Source organism: Aulostomus chinensis, chromosome 2 (genome assembly GCF_037954235.1).
Source record: "Aulostomus chinensis isolate RoL2024-O1b breed Wild chromosome 2, RoL_Achi_v1.0, whole genome shotgun sequence".
Lineage (NCBI taxonomy): Eukaryota > Metazoa > Chordata > Actinopteri > Syngnathiformes > Aulostomidae > Aulostomus > Aulostomus chinensis.
In genome coordinates, this window is record NC_141321.1 from 23,066,661 (window position 1) to 23,082,561 (window position 15,901).

Here is a 15,901-nt window from a genome sequence, read left to right on the forward strand (position 1 = left end):
ACACACACACTGCAGAAGGCATTTGGTTAATGTAATTAAGAAAACCCTATGGTGGGAGACACAGAGCATTAGCATCCAGGATATACTGTTCTACTGTGGCCTACTACTCCTGCCTCACATTATATTTATCTAATTTACTAATTATTTTTTTCTGCATCATAAGCTTCGTAGTTTGTTTTAGCATCGAATATTAGTCTGAGTATTGGATTATTTAAGTTCTCATAAGTCCGATTCATTGCAGTGACTGTGACTAAAATATGCTACAAATATATCTTAATGAGAATGTCTCATTAACTTTCTCTGCTTTTCCCCCCCCCCCCATCAAAATTAAATTTGTCGCTGATCTGACGGAACGAAGGTGAGTGAGTTCATCCGCCTGTTTGGCTGCGAGGCTCCTGGCTGCAGCTCTGAGACAGAGACATGACAAAATTGTGGCATCGTTTCAATTATTAATTCAGCAACTTCAGAGGCCATCTGAGACATGTAGGTACAAATTAGAGGAGGGAAAGTTTTTTTATTTATATTTTGTATGTGAAGAATTAAATTGAAATGTTTAGCAAAAAAAGTCAAAATAGGCAGTGATGCATGATATTGAATTAGCTGAAATCCAGATATTGTTACAGCTGATTAAGCTGACATTTGATGTCTGTTATCTGCACAAAAGAAGTTTATAGGATATATACATTTTGCAGACACTGAAAAACGTGCAAAAATTGTGAATTTAAAAAGCAACACTTATTTTTATTTGCAAGATATTTGGAATAGTGCATGAAGCCTGTATCACATTGTTTCATAAACAACAGATGAGTAAAGAAGAGGCTTGAGGTATACAGATTTATACTTTCAGAAATATGATTTCTCATATCTGCTGACATCAGTAACATGCTGATATTATTGTGCGTTTCTACTAACAAGAAAAGTTTTTAGTCACATTCCTGATAAAAAGCTGTCTGCTATACACGCCTTCAAGCTCATGCGGGCCTCAGAGTTGCAACAATTATTCGATTTATCAGTCGATCAAAAGAAGAAAAAAAAAACTCCAACTATTTCAATAACTGTCAGGATTTGCCCAAAAGTGCACGTCACCCTGCTGTTAAGGTCTCTTCACTGGCTTCCGGTGGCAGCTCAAATCAAATTCAAAGCTCTTCTTCTGGCTTACAAAACAGTGACATTAATGGCTCCTGCCCACCTGGAATCCCTCATCCAGGCCTTCACGCCCTCTGGCCCACTACACTCTGCCTGAGAGAGACGGCTGGTGCTCCCAGCCCAGCACGGCTCTAAAACTCTAGCTAGACTCTTCGCCTCCGTTGTTCCCAAACGGTGGAATGAACTGCCCAACGCCATATGATCCACAGAGTCCCTTTCTACTTTTAAGAGACATTTGAAGACTGAACTGTTCAGGGAACACCTAGACACTTAAATCTGACCCTTCTCCTCTTTGTCCTCAGGGGTAGAAGGAGACAGAAGGTTTAAGATCCAGCTCTTAGTGAATACTGAGCACAGACAATGTTGAATATTGGATGTGTTGAATGTTGAAGGATATTGTTGATGTTGAATTATTGGTTGTGGTCAGTTGTGGTTATGTTAAGAAAACAAAACAAAAAAAACCTGCAATTTGCTGATGTCGCGTCATTTATGACAGAAAATGACGAGTCTTCAGGTTTAGGACTGCTTGGGCTAAAGAAGCAAAGTGATCACATCACTTTCTGGGAAATAGCGGTGAGCTTTTTTTCCCCTGATTTTCTTGACAGTTTATAAACTAAACTATTAATCAGTGATGAATTCATCAGTCGCTGCAGTAGGCTTGACACTCTTAACAGGGCAGTGACTGTCCCATCCCCAGCGGCGGTCAGTCAGTTCTAACGAACCAGATAAGTTTAGTTTATTCTCAAAATTTAAAATTTATTTGATTAATTTGACATAGGCTTGCGTACAGACACAGAGTGTCTGAGAATCATGGGGATCATGGTAAGATAGCCCGCTGTACCATTGAGAAATCAATTTAAATTCATTGTGCCCAAAAATGTATCTTTGATGCTGTTGGCTGTAGACGGGACATAGATAGAATAATCATACTAAAGCGGAGGGAGTGTGTGTGTGTGTGTGTGTGGGGGGGGGGGGGGGTGCTGGCAGCTCTTTCCAGCGCACCTTCATCATCTGCAGAGGAGTTAGTCCAGTTACAACAAGTTTTCCTTTTCTTCAGGCACTGTAATTCCCATGTGGTCCTGTTTTGTTTCTCAATATTTTCCAACAAATTAGGATTGCAGTGTGTCCTCGGGATTTCCCTGAGTTTTGTGTCTCTTTAGTTTCACCCCCTCAGGTTTTTGGGCTTGGCCAAGGCGTTGAAGGAGAATATTTATTTGACTGAACAATAAAGGGGCAATATATAGTCTCATCACACAATTACTCTCCACCATTTCCCTCTCCCTTGTGAATTTTCATAGTTATAATAACTCACCGCCCCTACTATTCTGGATAGATTAATAAACTTCTCATTGCTGCCACAGAGGAGAAAAGAAACCTTTGCTCTGTTTAATGACAACTGTAAAGTGGAGGCAATCATGGGATGCCTCCCATGACATTTCCCCGTTGCTGTTCGCTCCACTTATCTTAGACAAATGGCCATGCCAGGCCACTATTGAGATGAAGCGTTTTCCCCGAGTCATTACGTCTGTCACCGGGGCCATTTCCATATTGAAAAATCTCAAACAATAAACGATGGCTGAGCCTTTAATAACTGTGAAGGAATCATATTTGGAAAATTGCATTGAAGCAATAACCTTTTCTCCCTGTAATTAGATGACAGAGGGGTCCTGGTTTTAATTAAGTCAGCAATTTATAGTCACACAGCCATACCTCAGCGTGCTGATTAGTATAGGAGGGATCACAGAACAGCGTTGCCTCAATTTGAACAGATTTGATCTAGTAATTACTGTGTTATATGGCAAAGGCCGCAGCAAACCTCCCGACTCAAGACTCTGTTGATGCAGTGCTCCGCCAAGCATGGACCCTTCCCACCGTTACTCAAGCTGCAAAGATGTGGCGAGCAAGTGTCTGTCTGAATAGGTCTTCAAAGGAGGTCATCAACAGAGGACATAATGTGTGAGGAGGCATATTAAGGTGGAATTGTGTGTGTGTGTGTGTGTGTGTGAGGCAGAAGATTTGTTTGGGCTCATTTTATGTCACATCTTAATTGATCCTCTTGGTCACTATTAAACACTAACATTTGCACGAGGGGGCAGAGCCGTTGAGGATGCTTTTTTTAGTGCTGTGTTAATAAACATGGCAATTTACTGTCAATTTATGTCCTGACAGGTCGTAATGGAGACTATGAAAAGAAGATTAGCTGGAGCTGTTATCGGAGACTGTCTGGGGACCGTCATCATGAGACTGTGGGGACCAGCGCTTGTTGTGTGTGAGCTGGCACTCTTTGGCTTCTTGCAGTCCTACACGCGATTGACATTAATGGCCCGATTTTTGGGAAAGAAAGCTAAATTTGTGTTCTCTCTTTTGGGAATATGACGTTTAGCACATTATATAGACGTGCGTCCAGAGCCAATCATGACAATAGCACACGGCAGCCCCCCGACACATCATTAGTGACATCAGACAGATGCTTGCGATCTGTGCTGCTAATTTCATTTGCTTCTAACCATAACAACGTCTTAATAAAGGACTACGAAGCCTGCATGAGGAAACATTTCAGAGGTGTCCAAATGGACTTAATTGTCTTTTATTGGTATCGATTTGCTCTTGCATTGTCAGTAAAGCCACAGATTTGACAACGCTGACACAAAAATATATTTAGTGGGTGAAGGATGTCTTTAAAATCAAACAGGAGGCGCACACACCAGGTAGACATGATGGAACATCAGACGCTCATGCAGGATTTCTCCAAATCTAAAATGCAAATCCCACAGGCTTAATAGAAGAATGAGGTTAATTAATCCCAGAGGACACATCAGATTGAGGAAAGGGGCTCCTCAGCCGCCGAGATCTTCGCCTCCGTAAAGGTCACACTTCACAATAAGAACAACGCATGTGTCGCCCCTCTGTGAACTTCTCATCCCCCTCCCCTTCCCTCCCTTCAAACATCTAATTTGATCTCTTCCTTCAATCATTGCCGGAGACCAGACCCTGGAACACACTGAGACATTAAGTGCTAATACTAAATGCCGTCCTCAGGCTCTGAATCATCCATAGATCTGTGACAAACTGCCCTCAGAGGTAGTGGAGTCTGGTGCTAAATGTCCGCTGTTGGCTCAACGTCATTTGTGTTCTGATGCTGGATGCTGAAGAGTGACTCTAGGCCTTGGGTGGCATGACTGTGGCCTCTAATTTGTGGGTCATCATTTGGGTGACATTTTCCTGTCCTTTGACATTGTAGCCAGTTGGATTTGCAGTATGTTCCTTACACCTTCATCGCTCTGAAGCATGTTTGAGTAAAACTGTGCACAAGCGTGTGAACGTGCTGCTCTCAGCCTTCGTTGTTGCTGCAGGGTTTTTCTTTAGTGAGAAGCACAGTCGCAAAGACATTAATACTATGTGATGTAAAGAGGTTTGTCACTGTCGACCGATGACCCCAGTCCTTTTCAGAGCAATGCATCATGAGATCAACGTCCCATCAGTCAGAAATTGGAATTAAATTAAAACACTGGCAGAGAAACTCAAGAAATCAGTGTTTTCCTCTCCACTGTAGCTTCTCAGTGGCATCCACAAACTCTTTTCTCTGTACCGTCTAACTTGGTTTCCCTCTCCTCCACCCAGCAGATATGGTGGTGGAGCAGTTTTGGCTGCAGAAAGAGTGTCTCCCCTGGGCTGTAGTGTGGCTCCTGTCCCCTTCTCTCTCTGCAGCTGGAGCTACTAGAGCCAGATGCTACGTAGCTCCACCACCCTCTGTCCCCCCTTTCTCTCTTCCAGGAGGATGGTGCCCAGAGAGGAGGATGACAAACGCCTCTGCCTCCTCTTACTGACGGATTTGGACGACCTGACTCCAGCCCCGCACTGTTCCAACCGCCAGCACAAGATGTTGACTTAATGGAAGGGGGTTGGCTGCGGATGGGCCCATATGTGTTTGTATTGGGAAAATATGGCAGGGCAGTGTGTCTGTGCATCTCTGTGTTTCTGTGTATTCAATGGGATTGCGTGTGTGTTTGTGTGTGTCTCTCCACGTAGCCCAGACTGCCGACATCCATCATGCCATGTCGTTCTGGCAGAGAGTGGGACTCAGACAGCTTCACTAACACACGGTCAGTTAAATTGCCTGTTAAATTGTCCTGGTCTGTAGCTATCTTAGGTGTAGATAAAAACACTGCACTTAAAGCCTGCACTTAAAGGCAGAAATTGTCAAGTAAATGCCAGCCTCACTCCATGCATAGAGAGAGAGAGAGAGAGAGAGAGAGAGTGAAAGAAGGGAAAGAAGGGAAAGACAGGGATCCTCGAAGAGAAATGCATTTCTATTACAATACAAAATACTGCAACCAACTACGTGGAATTTCTCTGTGTGTGGGGGTGAAGCCAAAATATTATTATTATTTTTTTTATCATTTTATCCTTATTATGCTCTGACATTGCACCAACAGTAAAAGTACAATTCAATACTACATGTATTTCCAATACGGGATTTTTTTTGTGCCAGTACAGATATTAGGCAGTAGGAAAACACCAATATCAACATTTTTGCCAAAGTATTTTCGCCATTTTTGCTCGTTATGATTCCTCAATTTTGGTTATCAAACACTTGTGTCAGACACATAATGGAAGCAGAATAATTAATAGACTAAAAATGAACTCCATCATCCAAAACAACACCAGAACAACATATATATTGCAACAGCAAGAACTTGACTGGATTCTTAGGACTGATGCTGGTGCCGGTGTGAAGGAGGGCAAACAAGTTCTCAAATCAGTGTGTCAGCCAGCATTCTTGATGCAACGCTCTCTTAAATGTAGTCAGAACTTACAAAAAAAGATATGTTTGTTAGAAAATAAACTCTGTTGACCAGATCGACGCCATGTGTTCAAAGTAATGAACTTCACTTTAAATTTAATAATCAGAAATGACTAAAAACATCATTTTCTGAAACAACATATACACTGATGGCCATATCTGACAGTATTATGTGCTACAATGAGCTATCAGTCATGCAGTAATACAGCTACAGCCGCAGCTGATCAATATGCTTAATTATACATGAGCAGTAAAACCTTAACACCTCTTCATCAACCGTCCCTGTGCTCCCTTAATGATTAAAACAACGGTTTCAGTCTGATACATCTGACATTTCTCTTCATGCAACCAGATGGAAAATTAAGTCTCATTCTTTAAACATTACGGGGATATTACGGATAATTGCCTGTTTCCTTCTTGTGTACCTGGAGCAGAACCATTTGGATGGCGACGCTGTAACCAGTGATGTGAGCTGGCTGCAGCCTCTTGATCAGGGCCGACTGAAATGCAAACTTATTCAAATAAAAGAAGAAATTAACGCTGGTTTTACATTGTTGTTTAAAGGATATTTCCTCCGATCAACTCTGCATTCAATTTCACTGTAACGAGATTTGAAAAAAACAAGATGCAAGCATCCAAGTAAAGGAGGAAGTATTTAGATGAACTGCAGTACACTTAACGCAAGTTTAAGAAAAATCTTGAGTTAACAGTGAAAATATTTCTGTTTTCTCCACATTTTAAAAACCTCACAACAGATTTGACTCAAGAACGTAAGTGTGTGTTCAAATACATATTTAAAGACCGTACGGCATGCATTATTAATACTTATCTTGCATTAATGTATTCTAAGAGTACTTTGTATTCTATGGATCATTAGAATTATGATGCATGCAGCTGGTGGATAAGAGCCTGAAACTGATGTAAAATGTTCAATTAAGTCATCTGACACACGTACGCACACACACACACACGTATATATATATATACATACATACATACATACATACATACATACATACATACATACATACACACACACAAATTGATTCTCATTTTTGTTTAAACAACTTCTTACACTTTATCTTATAAAGATTTAAAATGGTAAATGTGTTTGAGTGACATTATATTCAATATATAAGGCCAAATAATTGTTTTGTCTACAGCCAGTGTATGTAGAAATGGAAGGGCACAGTCTGCCAACACAAACAGTCAGAGGTCATTTCTATTAATGTCACAGACTTGCATACAGGACATTAGCCGCATCAGTGAACAATATGTGGGACGATGACTGTTACACATCAATATGTGGCAGCTGCAATGTGAGCAAGAATCCAACCAACACTCTCCAAAACACACAAATACTTTTACTCAGCGAGTAACGGATCAGAGAGGACATCTTATCTTTGAACTGAGTCAATTATAGTTACATCGATGATTCGCTAACATGTCGCTTATTGTTATTTAACTTATTTTTGATGGGCCCAGTAAGACCTGCTGAACTGTCAGTAAAACCAGAACTGGAGGTGTGTGGAGGTGTAATACAGACTCTAAAAGATTATACACCATTATGTTTGGAAGACTTTCACCCTCTGCGACAAACATGCGCAAACAGAACTTGCACATGAAACATGAATTAATTCTGCATCTGGTTTAAGTGACGCCATCATCTAGAGCGGAGACAGTGGAATGTCCACCTGAATACACACTGCGTCGGGTCGCTATCGTTCAGCAGTGTGCAAATTAACCCAGCTGCATGTTTGGATACTGTACTCTACTACAACAACAGCAGCCTTGGCAGGATGTTTGCCTTCATTGATTTGTAGGTCTGTGATTGGGCGCTAGGGGGCAGAAACGCTCCACAAGTGGTGGTGATGGAGAAGCGTGTGTTTGGCGCTGCGACCGTGCACTGCTGCAGCACATGGCCACTTTCCTGCCGTGTCTAATATATAAGATGCTTTGTAAGAATCCGGATTTGCTACAAGAACTGATCTTCTACATCTGGACCTTTTTTGTTGTTGTTTTTATTGTTTTATTGAGAACATTTCAAGTATTCTGTAGTTCATTGAAGCACTTAAAGCTTCACTTTATATGCAAAGATAAGTGGATGAGCGATCTTGAACAAAAAAAAAACTATAGCAGTCTCACACAAAGTAAGTGTATCGTATCAAACAATTATAAAGAATCTGGAAAATGTCAGACCCTCTAAGCGGCTCTCAATAACAGGAATAGAAGGACAAGTTTGTGTGTTCGTGTCTGGGGTGTGTGTAGTGGTTGGTGAAACGCTGTTCTAAATGATAAGTTTGTCTCTGACTGGTCTTGAATCGGTTTTTGGTTCACAGTGTGTTAAAGACGTGTGCGGGTCGAGAAGCCAGAGTGCGCCCTCCTTGTTGGTCTCCTCCAGTGGTGGCTGAGCAGAAAGGGAACGTTGCGGGGGATTCTGGCGGAACGTCTTCCCATCTGCTTCCCCATCTGAAGAGGGGCGAATCTTAACTTTCCCAATTCAGTTTAGATGGAGGAAGTGTGTGTGTGTGTGTGTGTGTGTGTGTGTAGGGGGGGTGCGCGGACTGAATATATAGTTTATCATCACTTGGTAGGTTAGACGAACTTTTACGCACGACGTTACGCAAAATAGTCCTCAAAGCATCGTTTTACAGGTCACCTATGCCTAGGATTCTACAATTAGGATTACTTGATGGCGTTTTGTGAGGTTGTGAGATAAATTTGTCTTAAATCATTAACGAGCACAAACCTGACAGAGAAAATGATTTTCTCGTTTTGAATCGAAGGTAGGCCCACCTCCCAGCTCACCCTGGCACGTTGGATGGATAATTATTACCTCGGATAAATTGTCCCTTAGGGGGAGAAAAAAAAAGTTAAGAATCGGACCCTAAGAAGTCGGGCAAGTGCGCAGGCATCACTCTAATGCAGGGCGACTGGGGGGGGGGGGGGGCTCCTTTCTAGCGACAAACCCCTACAGCTGTCCTCAATTCAATACACGTCAAAGAAATATGAAAACAAACATCCAGACTCCCTCCCACACAATGGGCCTGCGCCTCAGAATTGAAATGAGGGGTTAAATGCTGTTGTTTGGTGGAAACCCGCTTCTTATAAGGGGGTTGTTGGGCTAGAATCCGGCGTAAATGTACGTATTTTGACTAAGTTTGAAAGTTGTCTTCTGGTGGATGAGTATATTTTGAACCTCCATTCATAGCTTTACAGTCATGAGTGAACTGGTATCACCACTTGGTTTATGAGGTTCGCTTCTTTGCTGCAGCCCAGGAGGAGGGTTGCATCTGTTAGGGTCCAATGTTAGTCTTAATTACTGGCCTTCATGTTCTCCGTGGCCCTCAACCGTCTTTAATTAAAACCTTGATTAGGGGGGAGGAGGTCTCGGGCAGGACTATTACCAGATGGGTTTCTAGCAATAATAATAAAGACTTTATCCGCCGCCGCCGCTGCTGCTGCAGCTTGTGCGCCATAAAGCGCCGAGCTCGCTGCTCGTTTATATCAAAGCACAGCGAGCAGAAAGAGGCTGTTAATTACGCCGGTGATTACTTGTCTAATTACAGTTCGTTTGTGATTAGATTTAGAAACGTTTCTTGGTCTACAGTCGATGTGTAGCCACTATAGGCTTAACATTGTATAGGCTGGGGTGGAGAGTGTATCGCAGCGGGGGTGCTGCTGGATATAAGGGATGGAATGAATAAGATCAATAGTGAGGCGGTGACCCGAACACGAATCTTCTCAGAGAAGCCCTCAATAATCTAGGTTCAAGGTACACAACAGTCCTAAACACACATTTCAGAGCTTCTCGCTTGTTTGTCCTCATTAAATTTTGTGGATTTTTTTTGTACCCCCCCCCCCCCACCACCTTTAGAACGTTGTCAGTTAAAGCGACGAAGAGGTCAAATATGTCACAATTTAACTACGAGCCTTCCTTGACCTTTTAGAACCTCTGGATTCCCTCCGTGAAGCCAAAGTCTTATATCTCAAGCGCTAAAAGAAGAAAGAAGACGCCTGAATCAATAATGCATCGTGACATACTCTGCAGAATTGCATATTAGCCATTTAAGATTCGCCACATTATGAATGTATCTTGCCAATGGTCGCAAAGTCACTGTGAATACGCGCAGGCACGCCGCCGCTTTTATATTCAAGACATAGAAACTTGCAAATAATCAGTTCAATTATCCTCAAAATATTTACTTCAGGATAGGATTTGTCATCCAGACAGAGAGAGAGGGAGAGAGAGAGGGAGAGAGAGGGAGAGAGAGAGGGAGGAAGGGGAGGGAGGAAGAAAGAAGTGATTTCTTGCTGCACTATGTGCGTCCATTTTCCAGACGGTTTGTCGTCGTTATTGCCTGATTTAGTGTGTGTTGTTTTACATCGCCCGGTTATCTGTGTGAGTTCAGCGTTTGTGCCTCTGCATCCATTTATATATATCACACAGATCTGCGGTGAGTTTGTCACATTTGGTGCTTTATGTGCCGTTTCCTCTCTAGCTCGGAGCTAGACGCTCAACACTGCCTGTGCGCAATCATTTGTAGACTTTTTTTTTCTCCCTCGGTTTGCACACTAAAATAGTACGTTTCTGACTGTCTTTCTCTATTAACGTGCAGCCACGTTTAATTACCTCTCCTCCTCGGATCCTCTGGAGCTGCTCCTCTGCAGCAGGTGTTCCGGCCTCCCTGACCCTGCACAGGAAAGTGCCACAAGCCAGGTGATGGCATTAGTGAAATTGTGTCTATTTTTACGTGCACATCCCGCCCCCCTCCATCAGAAGAGAGAGGGAGAGAGGGGGGGGGGGGGCGCAGACAGCAGCGTAGAATGAGGTCTTTGCAGATGCCATCTGGTCACCTGTCACTCACTGCGCTTTTTGAATCGTGCTCAGTTGAACCTGATGTAGAGGAGAAGTCCGGATATATCGAGTAGTGTTATTTTAATTCCGAATTTTCTTAATAGCGATTTTTTTCAGTCTAGAGGGAAACGAATACAGGAAGTTTGGTGATGCGTGTAAAACAGTTTTTTTTTTTAATTCTTTACCCGCGAAACAGTAAGAATCAGCTGATAACACACGAAGAATCAGACAATTATGGCACAAACGACCGGCCTGGTCTCTTGTACCCTGTTTAGTTTAAGCTCAACATCAGCCTGCCCCGGGGATTATGTATCATGACCGTAACTACAACACCGCGAATTACATAGAAGAATGCACAACTTCGACTTTATTCTCTAAAGTCACCCAGAGCTCAGCCCGGAACGCGAGTCGCCTGATGGGGAAAAGCCCTCAGACCGTTCTCAAAAGTTCAGAAAGAAATGGAAACTAAAACTTGAATTATCCACACTCGTATTTACACTTTATGCCCAGACATAAACGTATATTAAACAAAAACTGCTTGTTATTTCATACGTCGAGTCTGGGCTGAAGGTTTAGAGGCTCGTTACATAACTCAGTTTTGGATCTAATGGTCAATACCAGCTAATGAGTTAAAAACAAATTCGTCTTGCCAGGTGAAGCCATTTTTTATGCTTCGGATCACGTAATTCCATGACAAATATTTGTTTTAAAGAAAAAAAAGACAAATTATGACTGAGTCGATGTTGGAATGTCAGTTTTCATTGTTAGAAACCAACTCCAAACCATATGCGTGCTTTAGATCCAGTCAACCTTGGTGGTGCTGAATCCAGGCCAGCACCCTTTAGCTGATGCGTAATTTACCTCACCGTGCGTAATTAACTGCGTCGCCGCCAGACCCCTAGTATGTATAACTCTTTATTTTGAGCGGAGCAATACGCTTCCATTAAACGTTATTAAAGCACAGGGAGTGACGAGCTCTCATTTGTCTTGTCAGGACATCTGACAACCTCGTTAGCTCCCATTTTCCCCTGTCAGCTCACGGCGCGACACGGACACTGACTTCAGCCACTCCTGGCAAGTGAGTGATAAATGCACCCTGCGCAAAACAGCAGCATTATTGTTGCCAACACGAAGAATCACAATCAATCACAGGCGAGTCTGCGTGGCAGGTGTCAGTCTTACTACTTAAAAAAAGAAGAAAATCCAGCCCGTTGTCAATCTTTAATCTAATTTAAAGGGTCATAGATTAGGGGCATAATATCCCTTTGCTGCGACTCTCTCCGTCCAGTCTGCCTCGGCGGATTGACCATGTTAGCGCACATTTAACGAGGCCTCACTTGCAGATTAGAGGTGTCGCAAATGGAATTATGAATATTTGCGAACAAATGGAAGATCTTGTTTTGCAAAAAAAAAAAAAAAGAAAAAAGGAGGGGGACACTTAATGGCATGGGATCTTTCCGCTCGCTGCACTTTCAGATGCAATTGTAGATCGAAGTCAGACTTGTCACGTTGAGCCAAAGTGAATTCCTAACATCCAGGACGTGCCTGTCTACTCCGGACAAATTGCATCCAATCACCCCGGGGGAATTCGGCTAATGTCTCGATCCAGGGCCGGGGAGCTTGGAGAGAAAACAAATCAAACTCTGCACACAGAGCGTGTAGGGCTTATTAAAACATTTCACACAGGGGGAGAGAGGGAGAAAGAGAGAGAGAGAGAGAGGGAGACGTGGACTGTGCGTCTGCATGTGTGCATGTGCGTCTGTGTGTGTGTGCGTGTGAGAGAGAGAGTGTGTCGGAGGTAATTGATATATACTCTTTGGACACCGTATCTTAAATTGAATACATCAGTTGACCAATCTCTGCGCGCTATGCCTGCTGTTTGAATGGCAGAGTCAGCAGCAACAGGCCTAATTTGGCCCGCTCCTCTACACTTCGCAAGGTGACTAATCCCTGCCCCCCCCCTCTTTTTTCTCCTCTCATTATTTAGACTCATATCTGCTAATTTCATTATTTTAGGTCTACAACTTAACGCACGAATGGCAAAGTTTTAAGCAAATATGCGATCGATTTCACAGAGCAAACTTAAAGTTGATAGCTTACCTCCTGGTCGGAGTTGCTCTTGCTGGATATATGGAGCCTCAGCGCTGCGGTGACGCGCTCGTCTGCTACAGCTGCAGTAAACAATAAGCTCACGAGGCGTCGGCTATGGCGGTATCATGTTCTGCATGGCTAGAGAGGGGAGGTCGATCATTACACAATTTGTTTTAAATGTGATCAGCCATGTAGAGGAAGGAGAGCTCACGCAGGGTTGTCAAACTAGAACTCTAAAGTTGTCCGGGCTTTCTTCGTGGAACTGGGAATCGTGTGTTTGTACGGTGGTGTTGTCTTCAGGGAGCTTTGGAGTGTTTAATAGTTACCAAACTTTTCATTATAAATCAAAGAGTGTGTTTTTGGCTGTGCAAGGGGGAGGGAAGGAGGGAAGAGAGAGAGAGGGAGCGAGAGAGGGGGAGGGGGGGGGTTGGCGTTGTGTAGCAGCGTGGTGACGGCAGAGGGAAAACCGACTGGACAGATTTGCGTTTACGCCTGATCTGTTTCTGGAGAGCGGGGCTGTGTGGGAAGGGAAAGGGAGCACCTGGCTCGACCGCTGTATCCCATCTCCTTTTATTGACAGCCTGATAAGCAGGGACCAAGCCGTGCGGTTTCCAGCGCGGATGTCGAGCACCCTGCTGCGTTGCACAGTATCACGGCCTCCTAATGGCTGTTCCTCCAAATAATGGACCAAACACAGCCAGTCCTGACTGGCCCGTACCTGCGCTGCCCCGGTCTCTTCCTGAGAGACAGGCGGCGGCGCGGTTGCCCATTTACTCACCGTCTTGTTCAAATTGACACAAACAACAGAGGCTGTGAAACAGGAGAGAAGGCTTTTAGCCCTCTTCAGTAAAGCTGAAGCCCCATTATGAGTTACGGATGACAATTTTATGGAGAAGTAAAAGGCAAGACAAAAAACCCCACCTCGCAGTGTGGCCACGTCTACAGTGTAATCTCTGTTTATGACGACTTTTCAGTGTGGGTGCAGGCCTCCGGGAGACGTTCGTACGTGACAATGAGTGGGACTTGCCTGCACCTGTTCCGTCCACACCTGTTGCATACTGAGCATGCTCAGATTAAAAACAACAACAACTTTATAGGTTATGTCTGAATGCTGTGCCAGTAACTGAAAGAAACCAGCTGCTAGTAAAATTAACCTCCTAGATTAACCGGGGTGATACGGTCATAGATGGAATGCTGACGTCACGTGCATTAAACATTAAATATGACATTATTTTAATTGTGCAGGACTGAAATGCAGGCGCTAAAGACCCACGCTTCTCCACTGCGCTTTTGTTAACACGTGGCTAAAACAAAAACATTTAAAACTAGAAGCTTTTCCTTTTTATATAAGATTTTCCAAGCGTCTCCATCTTGAGGTCTAACCCTCGCCTATCCAACACCCACCTGTATTTTTTTTTAAGTTTGAAAATGACAAGCAGGACATGAGGTTTCTTTTTTTATGAAATTGAAAAGTTTAACTCCTCCCTACGTCTCTTGTAAAACTTTTTTTTTTTTAAAACCCAAAGTGCCTTTGAGCAGTGAATGCCTACCGGTGTCATGAAGTGTACTTCTGGCGCTCTTAGGTTGAAAAATAAAACAGGAAAAAAATGCATGAAAGTAAAAATTTGCTCGCTCTGTTAAAATCTAACAAGGGATTTTAAGTATTTGTTACTGTAGAACTGAACGAAGTAAAATACAAGGAAATGCAAGCTGTCACTGTTAGCCACGCAGGCCACATTCAGGCTACCTTGCGCACTTCCCCATTTTGCGCTGTTGTCCTGTCCAAGGTGTGACGTCGTCCCGTCGCTCCAGCCAATCACTGCCAACTCCGGGCTGATGCTGAAGGGAAAGTTGCTGGTAAGAGCAGCAGATTTTTTTCTCTCACTCTCATTGACATTTCAACTTCACGGCGGATCCAAAGGTAGATAGATTTGTGCCGGGACCTAAAAGTTTGTGTCGCTGCAGCACGGAGGAGGACAGATCCCGGGGAGGGAAGACGCGGGTTTATAAGCACATCAGGATACCGGACCCACACGTCTGCTGCTTTTTCCTCCGGTGAGTTTGAACAAACATCATTTTACAAAAGTTTCCCTTTCTGGTTTAAAGCCACGACACGTTGGCGATTCGTGCAGGTTCTCACTGAGTTGAAATTATTTGTGAGGTTCTTGCATGCGAGGCTTTTTCTCAGGAAGTGTGCACAAAGTTGAACGCAGCGAGCCCAGGTTGTTGTCATCACACACACAGAAACACACAGCGTGTAATTAGCGATATTCACCGAGGAATTCAGCGCACGTCGGCCACGGTTGTCAGCTGCTCGCCGGGGAAATTCATCCTTCCACCTGCACAGTGAATTAAATTAGTTATATTCCGCTTCCTTCGATGCGCAGTTGGAATTGACGCTGTCCGTCAGCGGAATATTTGTGCACCAACCTTCTCCATCGCGCTGCCACGTCCGTGATTGAGGGGGAACACCTCGATATTGTTGCGTTTAGAGAAACGAAGCGGAAAGTTTTGACAGCAGGGCAACACGCGGGTGCGTCCTCCTTTAAGATGTTCCAAAAGAGGCCGGGGTCTACAGGCCAGTGTATTCAGGACAGCCTTATGTGGATTTTTAGACCCTTTATTTGTGCTCCCAGATATAAAATGGTGTTAATTTCCTCTCTGAGCCTTCAGTGTGGGGTTTGCTGGGTAGCTCGGGTCGAGGCGCTGGTGTGTTTGGGTCCAGGCTTCCCTCCTGTCATGCTTGCCGAGCAGCGCTGTGACACCATTAGCCCCGGTGTTTATCCCAACCTTCAGCCTTTTGCCAGGAGAGGGCTTCTGAGGACTGTACACCTTCTGTGGGCTTCACACAATATATCCTGCTCAATGTCCTCACTCACACACACACACACACGCACACACACACAAACTCACGGAGGAGCGCTGTGGTGGTGGAGGTAGAGCAGCAATCCTTGCATGGCCAACCTGAAGATCTGAAACCTTAACATATATGAACAAGTCTA

At 43.8% G+C, this 15,901-nt stretch overlaps 1 protein-coding gene across 7 annotated transcripts in view; it reads left to right on the forward strand.

Moving 5' to 3' along the window:
- Positions 1-15,901, forward strand: part of pax6b (paired box 6b) — a 36,092-nt gene that overhangs the window by 2,000 nt on the left and 18,191 nt on the right. For 6 of the 7 annotated variants that reach the window (XM_086185540.1, XM_086185577.1, XM_086185562.1 and 3 more), the window contains exons 2-4: positions 3,316-5,249; positions 14,687-14,756; positions 14,865-14,954. The gene's annotated coding sequence lies outside the window, so the exon portion shown is untranslated. The remainder of the gene's footprint in view (positions 1-3,315; positions 5,250-14,686; positions 14,757-14,864; positions 14,955-15,901) is intronic. The other variant, XM_086185546.1, reaches the window with a different exon arrangement.